Source organism: Hylobates moloch, unplaced genomic scaffold (assembly GCF_009828535.3).
Source record: "Hylobates moloch isolate HMO894 unplaced genomic scaffold, HMol_V3 SCAFFOLD_13, whole genome shotgun sequence".
In the NCBI taxonomy this organism is placed as follows: Eukaryota; Metazoa; Chordata; class Mammalia; order Primates; family Hylobatidae; genus Hylobates; species Hylobates moloch.
The window spans coordinates 48062523-48072287 of NW_026652288.1; the positions used below are offsets into that span (position 1 = coordinate 48062523).

At 39.8% G+C, this 9765-nt stretch overlaps 1 non-coding gene across 1 annotated transcript; it reads right to left on the reverse strand.

Annotated features, from left to right (window-relative positions):
• Positions 1-7237: 7237 nt before the first annotated feature.
• On the reverse strand, positions 7238-7371 carry LOC116481344 (small nucleolar RNA SNORA48). Its single transcript, XR_004251510.1, has one exon. It is a non-coding gene; the product is annotated as a small nucleolar RNA SNORA48 (small nucleolar RNA).
• Positions 7372-9765: the final 2394 nt, after the last annotated feature.

A 9765-nucleotide genomic window follows, 5' to 3' on the forward strand; every position in this document is an offset into this window, starting at 1 on the left:
CTATGATCGGGCCACTGCACTCCAGTCTGGGTGACAGTGAGAGCCCATCTCTTAAAATATATATATATATATATACTCATAGATTAAGCAAATAAGCTGAAATGCTTTTCAAGTTAATGTGATTTAGTCATCTTTTGGCAGATAGGACTAGCCTAATATTGTTGTTTTGATGGAAATGGCTGCATCTTCTGAGTTATCAGCAAAAATGTGCATGTATTTAACTTTAGAGTTCTTGCTTTTATAATATTTGCCTGGAATGCAATAATGTACAATTGGTTGACAGAAACAACTTGGGATAATGGCTAGATTTGTTTGATGTCTCTGGAAATTTTCTAGGCATAATTCTTTGAGAGTGAATGGATTTGGTGGATATGGACAGGATAAATTTTGTAAATTAACATTTGATAATGGTTTATGTTTTGTAATATGTTTACTTGGGAAGGTTTTTCAAATCTCTTTGGTAAGTATACCCTTAGAGTTTAGCTAAGCTAAATTAAATGATGGATGTTCATTGAATGTCTAGGTCATTTCCAGATAAAACATAATGCTGAGATATTTGTTGTTGAATATAAGTATAGGCTCATATACTGCTGGCTTCTTATTTCCAAGAAAAACAAAAGTTACTTGAATCTCTTAGTAGAAATGTCCTGTTTCATATTAAAGAGTTGTTTTGTTAGAAAGCCTATGTCTCTGGAAATTGTAAAATGTGTATTCATGGATTTTTGGTATGTGATTGGTGGTTAAGAGTTGATAACTTCTAGCTGGGTGTGGTGGCTCATGTCTGTAATCCCAGCAATTTGGGAGGCCAAAGCAGGTGGATCACCTGAGGTCAGGAGTTTGAGACTACCCTGGCCAACACAGCAAAACCCCAACTGTCCTAAAAATATAAGAATTAGCCAGGTGTGGTGGTGTGTGCCTGTAGTCCCAGCTACTTGGGAGGCTGAGACATGAGAATAGCTTGAACCCAGGAGGCGGAGGTTGAGGTGAGCCAAAATTGTTCCACTGCACTCCAGCCTCACTGGGTGATAGAGTGAGACTCTGTCTCAAAAGAAAAATTGATAACTTCCTGGGTTTTCATTGAAAATTAGGGTTTCTAAGAGTTGACATTATAACTAATGTGTGTGATTAAACTACTAGAGATGAAAAAGACCATTCCATATGTAAGTATATGAGAAGGATATGATGTATTTTTGGTAAGGAAGGTTGAAAAGAAAGAGGATTATTTTGTATAAGAAAGAATGCTATATGGCAAATTTTTCTCCTAGAGTAAAATGATTGGTTATTTAAGAAAGAGAAAGTGTAAGAAAAAGCAGAACGTCCAAGCATATCATAAATTTTCTGAGTAAGTCATGGTAAGTTTTATAAAAATAGCATTTATAGAGGAAATTTTCTGTGTCATCACTTTGTCTACAATTGGAGGGAAATTCTTTATGGGTCTTACTAGGGATTGAACTTTGATGTGAAAAACACACTGATGCAGATTTTGTCTCCTGTGTTAGAATAGCAAGGTTTTCTTAGAATGTTGATTTGCTCTTAGTAAAATTATAAGAGGTTTTGATTAATTCTGAAATTTGTTTCTTTGACAGCCATCCTCTCAATTACAAACAGTTTCTATTTCTGCCACATTTCTCCCTGGAATCTATCTAACTTTCCCTAGTTTCAGGTTGGAAATACAGCTCTCCTTCTTTCTATCCTAAAAAGATATGGTTTTTGCTTGGTTGGGATGATAACATTCTCCTTCGACATTTTTGTTGACTCCTGTAACATTTTTCTGGTTCTGCCAGTTCACTTTTCATCAGGTTTAACTTTCAGGTTATCTAAATGAACTTACCAAAAGAAAAAGCAATCACATTGCAGGAGATTTTCTTTTCTTTGCCTTTTGGGCAATTGGCCTAGGAAACAAAGATTCTGTTTTACCAAGATAATTTCCTGTGCTTCAAGTTATCTTTATTAGGTTTTTTATTACTTAGCAAAACTGAGCTTTAAAATGGTTAAGGTTTTTACATTCATGTAACTTTTTCTATTGGTTTTGACATCTTTTGTCAGTCTGGTTAAATGAATAACTATCATTTTGCAGTGAACTTTGATTCTATTGAATCAGATACTTTGAACTTTAAACCTTGTGACATCTTTGGAAGGTTTCCTGGGATCAAAGCCCTAAATTAAATCTTTTAGATATCATTAGGAAGCATGGTCAAATAAAAATTATTTTTAACTTTCTTTAAGTTGCATTTGTGTAAATGTGTTATTAAAATGTGTTTCAAAATTGTATGTGATAAAATTCTGAGATATAGTGATATGTGTTGTCAATCAGCTATAGTTCAAAATTGCTTTTCATGGAACTGCTGATCAGTGTCAAGCAAGGCAAAATTGATTACATGAAATTAAGTAATTGATAAGGATAATGTTTTATGACTTTTATTTAGAGCATTCTTGTTCTTACATGTTTTGTTTTTCAGATTCAAGGAAATTTTACTTCATAATTTTTTATAGTTTGTAATAATTTGTTAAAATATCCTTTTGTTAACAAAAGTGGAAGCATTTGCTTTTTCTCCCTACTTGAGATCTCCAAGCTTTAGGAACTATTTGTGAGTATTCTTATTTTATTTACATGCTCTCTATAAGCAGCATACAACTGGAATTCTCAGTTTTAATATCAAGATTTTGACTGAAATGTCATATTTAAGAATGTACATAAAATGCCTGGCTTCAAGAGTTCCCAGGCTTACAGTAAGTGAGTCAAAATTGCTACTTCCAGGCATGCCCAAGGACACTAAGACTGTAAGTGAAATCTAAAGTTTGCCTTTGTTTGGCTTCCTAAACTCAAAAGGTTTTAAATTTAAGATTTCTATAAAATCAGTGTAAAAAGAAAAACTTATGTTTCCAAAGAAAAACTATATATCTGTTACTATATTGTAGACCTGTACATTGTTTTCAGATCCTTGTTATCTACCTGTAGACTGGACTACACCCTGAATTCTCCTAATTTCCTGATGCCTCTGCCAAACTCCAACAAGGAACACTCTTAGACAATTAACAGGTGCTTACCTGACTTTCTACCTTGCCTGGCCCAGGCTGTTCAAACTGGCTATGAGTCTCTCAGTCACAGAAGTCCCACCAAGGGACTAGACGGACACAGAGCAGGTAGCCACATCACTTCAACAATAATATGGGACAAAGACATAACACTGGTAGTCAATGCTGCCCATGGCAGGTTTCAACCTAATAGAGGGAAATGTCAAAGTCTGCCCCTGGCCAACAGACAAAATGAATTCCCCATGGCTAACTGAGGTGCTCAAAGTCACAGGAAGTATGGCTCGGAAGGCCTCAGGAAACTTACAATCATGGCAGAAGGCAAAGGACAAGTAGGCACATCTTACGTGCAGGAGCAGGAAGAAGAAAGTGAAGGGGGAGGTGCTATACACCTTTAAACCACCAGATCTCATGAGAACTCACTCATTATCATGAGAACAGCAAGGGGGATATCTGCCCCCATGATCCAATCACCTCTCATCAGGCCCCCTCCTCCAACATTATGAATTACAATTCTACATAAGATTGGGCAGGAACACAGATTCAAATCATATCATTCTGCACTTGCCCCTCCCAAATCTCAGGCTCTTCTCACATTACAAAATATAATCATCACTTCTCAAGAGTCCCCTAAAATCTCAACATATTTCAGCATTAATTCAAAAGTCCACAGTCCAAAGCCTCATCTGAGGCAAGAAAAGTCCCTTCCGCCTGTGAGCCTGTAAAATCAAAGACAAGTTAGTTACTTCCAAGACACAATGGGGTTACAGGCATTGAATAAATACACCCATTCCAAAAGAAATAAATCACCAAAACAAAGGGGCTACAGGTCCCATGCAAGTCCAAAATCCAGCAGGGCTGTCATTAAATCCTGAAGCCCCAAAATAATTTCCTTTGGCTCCATGTCTCACATGTAGGCTACACTGATGCAAGGGGTGGGCTCCCAAGGCCTTGGGCAGCACTGCTTCTCTGGCCTGCAGGGCTCAGCTCCCATGGCTGCTCTCAAGGGCTGGCATTGAGTGCCTGCAGCTTTTTCAGGTACATGGTACAAGCTACCTGTGGATCTACCATTCTGGTGTCTGGAGGATACTGGCCCTCTTCTCACAGCTCCACTATGCAGTACCCCAGTGGGGAGTCTATGTGGGGGCTCCAACCCCATATTTCCCCTCCACACTCTCCTAGTAGAGGTTCTCCATGAGGGCTCCACCCCTGCATCAGAATTCTGCCTGGACATCCAGGTGATTCCATAAATTCTCTGAACTCTAGATGGAAGCTTCCAAGCCTCAAATTTTTCCCTCTGCACACCCACAGGCTTAACACCACAAAGAAGCTGCCAAGTCTTAATGGCTTGCACCCTCCGAAGCAGTGGCCTGAGATATATCTGGAGACCTTTTAACCATAGCTGGAGCTGGAGCAGCTGGGGTGCAGGGACCACTGGTCCAAGGTTGCGCAGGGCAGTAGGGCCCTGGGCCTGGCCCAAGAAACCATTTTTCCCTTCTAGGCCTCTGGGCCTGTAATGGGAGGGGCTGCTGTGAAGGTCTCTGTCATGGTTTCAAGGCATTTTCCCCATTGTCTTGGTTACTAACATTTGGCTCCTCTTAGGCAAATTTCTGTAGCTGACTTGAATTCCTTCCCTGAAAATGGGGTTTTCTTTTCTACCACATGGCCAGGCTGCAAATTTTCCAAACTTTTATGCTCTGCTTCCCTTTTAAATATAAGTTCCAGTTCCAGTTTTATGTCATTTTTTTGCTCATGAATATAAGCATAGGCTGCTAGAAGCAGCCAGGTCACATCTTGAATGCTTTGTTGCATAGAAATTTCTTCCACCAGATGCCCTAAATCATCACTCCCAAGCTCAAAGTTTCACAGATCTCTAGAGCAGAGGCGCAATGCCTCCAACCTCTTTGCTAAAGCATAATAAAAGTCACCTTTGCTCCAATTTCCATTAAATTCCTCATCCCCATCTGAGACCTCCTCAGTCTGGACTTCACTGTCCATATCACTACCAGCATTTGGTCACAACCATTCAACAAGTCTCTCAGAAGTTCCAAACTTTCCTTCATTTTCCTGTCTTCTTCTGAGCCCTCCTAATTGTTCCAACCTCTGCCCATTACCCAGTTTCAACTCACTCACTATCATGAGAACAAAAAGAGAGAAATCTGCCCCTGTGATTCAACTACCTCCCACCAGGTCCTTCCTCCAACACTGAGGATTAAAATTCAACATGAGATTTGGGTGGGAACACAGATCCAAACCACATCATGAAGAGTCTCATATTCTGTGTTCTCAGAAAGATGTTTTAAAACTATCCGCCAGGTGCGGTGGCTCATGCCTGTAATCCCAACACTTTGGGAGGCTGAGGCAGGTGGATCAATTGAGGTAAGGAGCTCAAAACCAGCCTGGCCAACATGATAAAACCCCATCTCTACTTAAAAAAAATACAAAAGTTAGCCAGGCATGGTGGTGCCCACCTGTCATCCCAGCTACTCAGGAGGGTGAGGCAGAAGAATCACTTGAACAAAGGAGGCAGAGGTTGCAGTGAGCCAAGATCATGCCACTGCACTCCAGCCTGCAGCCTGGGTGACAAGAGTGAGACTCCATCTCAAAAACAAAAAAAAACAAAAGTCATAGGAACTTCCTTTCTATGATCAAGCCAAAGCAGTTCCTTTTGTGGGTACCAGGATAAACTGCACCCAGAAATATCCCCCCTTAGTAGTTTGAAAGAAACAACTGACAGAAATTTCTGTTGGGGTTTGGAAATCAACCAATCAGAAATCACCTGCTTCCAACTCAGAGTTTAGTTGTATGAACCAATCAGGGCTCAGTGGTATTGACCAATCAGAACTCAGCTGCATTGACCAATCAGAACCAAGTTTTCCCATACTTAATTTGCATAAATAGACTTGATTGGGAACCTGGGCAGAGAAACTTTTGCTATAATACCTGAGTCCTCTCTTTGTTCTCTGGAATGCACCTTCATTTTACACTGAAGGCTGCATCTCTCCAGTTTGCAATTTGTTCTCTGGAATAAAGTCTCTTTCTTCCAAACTCATTTTCAGAGAACTTTTGTTCACAATGTGAAGTCAAGGTTTTCAGTACATAGAGGGGTTAGGTAGATAGATAGATAGATACTTGTCTTAGTCTATTTTCTGCTGCTATAACAAAGTACCACAAACTGGGTAATTTACAAATAATAGAAGGTTGTCTGGCTCATGATTCTGGAGGCTGGAAAGTCCAAGAGCATGGCACTGTCATCTGGCTAGGGTCTTCTTTCTGCATGATAACGTGAGTGGAAGATGGACATGAGCACACAAGGCAGAGAAAGAAGATCATCCAAACTCATCTTTTTTTCAGAAACCCACTCCCACAATAACCAACCCACTCCTTCAAAAATGGCCTTAATCCATACATGTAGGGCTTCACCCTCATGACCTAATTACCTCTTATTAGGCACCACCTCCCAACACTGTTGCATTGGGGATTAAGTTTCTAACAAACTTTTGGGGGGATACATTCAAACCATAGCAATAATTAAACCTGAATATCTTTGTGTGTGTGTATATATACGTGTGTGTGTGTGTGTGTGTGTATGTGTGTATGTTCCCTTTCTCCCTGAAAGGGCCTGGGAGCAGCAAGATCTAAATAATAATGCAAACACCTAGTACTAAGATCGTGGCTTCTAAATACCATTCCCCCATTGAAAGGAAACAATCTGCTTGGAGAAATGGGCTGATGCAGGGAAAATACCAGATGAGCCAAGCTGGTTTGAAAGGGGTGCCACCAGCTAAACAAGTGGTAATTTAAGCATCAAAATAATTATTGAAATCAATAGATAATAACCAATCAAATAAGATAGAAAACCTTGAGTCCATACTAATGGACTGAATTGTATTCTCCCACAAGTCATATGTTGAAAGCCTAACTCCAATGTCTTTGTAGATATGTATTTGGAAATAGGGCCTTTATGAAGTAATTAAGGTTAAATGAAGTCATAAAGGTGGGGCTTTATAAAAAAAGAAAGAGACCTCTCTCTCTCTCTGCCATCTGAGGACACACCAAGAAGACTGCCATCTACAAGCAAGGAAGAGAGCCCTCACCAGAAACCAAACCAGGCTGGACTTTGATCTTGAGCTTTCCAGATTCCAGAACTGTGAGAAACTTAATTTTTGTTGTTTAAGCCACCCACTCTATGGTATTTGTTTTTCCATGTGTCCAAGGCATGAACCAAGCATGGGCACAGACCAAAAGCCAAGCTGGGATAAACAAGAGGTTGCTTTGTCCCTGGCTGATATGAAATGGTCACCACCAAACAGATGCTACTCTACTAGGTTGGGAACATCTATGGGTTTTTTATGGTAACCCTAAGCTGACTAATACATTGATATTAATTAATTAGTTAATGGGCAATACAATATTTACATATTTTCATAGTTACCTCCCTACAAAACACTTACTAATTACCAAAGGAAATTATAGTAGAGAAGCCTAGAAGATACCACCGGAACCAAGTGAGGAAAGTGAGCATTGTCAGTAATGGGACAAATTGAAATTATACACCACCTGAGAGTATCTGATAAGAGGAATACAGCCTCACTTGTGTGATATTCCTGCTGAATTTAGCCACAAGGAAATGTCAGATAAATCCAAATTGAGGGACATTCTATAGCATAAGTTGGTTTGTAACCTTCAAACGTGTTTAGGTCATGCATCAAAACACAGGCAACAAAAAACAAAATAGACAAACAGGACTTCATTAAACTAAAAAGCTTCTGCACAGCAAAAGAAACAATCCACAGGGTGGAGAAAAAAATCTGTAGAATGGAGGCCAGGCGCGGTGGCTCATGCCTGTAATCCCAACACTTTGGGAGGCCGAGGCAGGCAGATCACAAGGACAGGAGACCAAGACCATCCTGGCTAACACGATGAAACCCCTTCTCTACTAAAAAAATACAAAAAATTAGTTGGGCATGGTGGCACAGTCCTATAGTCCCGGCGACTTGGGAGGCTGAGGCCAGAGAATCACTTGAACCCATGAGATGGAGGTTGCAGTGAGCTAAGATCACGCCACTGCACTCCAGTCTGGGCGACAGAGTGAGACTCCATCTCAAAAAATAAAATAAAATAAAATAAAACTGTAGAATGGGAGAAAATATTTGCAAATATTTATCTGACAGTAAACTAATGTCCAAAATATACAAGGAACTCAAACAACTCAACCAAAACAAAAACAAATAACCTCATTAAAAAGTAGGCAAAAGCTGAGCATGGTGGCTCATGCCTGTAATCCCAGAACTTTGGGAGGCCAAGGCAGGTAGGTTGCTTGAGCCCAGGAGTTCAAGACCAGCACGGGCAACACAGTAAAACCCCTTCTTCACAAAAAAATAAATAAATAAAAATTAGCCAGATGTGGTGGCCTATGCCTGTGGTCTCAGCTACTCAAGAGGCTGAGGTGGGAGGATCACTTGAGCCTGGGACACAGAGGTTGCAGTGAGCTGAAATCATGCCAATGCACTCAAAGCCTGGGTGACAGAGTGAGACCCTGCTTCAAAAAAAAAGTGTCCAAAGGATATGAATAGATATTTTTCAAAAGAAGACATACATATGGGCAACAGATATATGAAAAAATGCTCAGAAATGCAAAGTAAAACCACAATGAGATGTCATCTTATCCCAGCTATTATTAAAAAAAAAAAAAGAGTTGACAAGACATGGAGAAAAGGGAACTCATACACTCTTGGTAGAAATGTATATTAGTACAATCTCTATGGAAAATAGTATGGAGATTTCTCAAAAACCTAAAAATAGAATTACCATTCAATCCAGCAATTCCACTACTGAGTATCTACCCAAGGGAAGTAAATCAATATATCAAAAAGATATCTGTACTTGTATGATCATCACAGCACTATTCACAATAGCAAAGATATGAAATCAATCTAAATGTCCATCAATAGATGTTTGGATAAAGAAAATTATATATATATATATTACACTATTTAGCCATAAAGAATAAAATCATGTATTTTGCAGCAACATGGATGGAACTGGAGGTCATTATCTTAACTGAAACAAGCCAGGCACAGAAAGTCAAAAACCTCATGTTCTCACTCATATATTGGTGCTAAAAAATGTGTATGCATGGACATAGTGAGTAGAATGACAGACAATGTAGACTTGGAAGGGAGAGGGGTTGGGAGGGGGCAGATGATGAGAAAGGAAGTTAATGGGTACAATGCACATTATTTGGGTGATAGATACCTTAAAAGCCTTGCCTTGACCAATATGCAATCTATGCCTGTAACCCCATGAATTTGTACTAATTTTTAAAAAAGTGTTTAAGTCATTGTATTAGGGTTCTCTAGAGGGACAGAACTAATAGGATAGATCTATATATATAAAGGGGAGTTTACTAAGTATTAACTCACATGATCACAAGGTCCCACAATAGGCCATCTGCAAGCTGAGGAGAAAGGAGAGCCAGTTCGAGTCCCAGAACTGAAGAACTTGGAGTCTGATGTTCAAAGACAGGAAGCATCCAGCACGGGAGAAAGATATAGGCTGGGAAGCTAGGCCAGTCTAATCTTTTCATGTTTTTCTGCCTGCTTTATATTGTAGCCACCCTGGCAGCTGACTAGATGGTGCCCACCCAGATTAAAGGTGGGTCTGCCTTTCCCAGCCCACTGACTCTAATTTCCATTGGCAACAAAAACACTCTCACAGACACACCCAGGA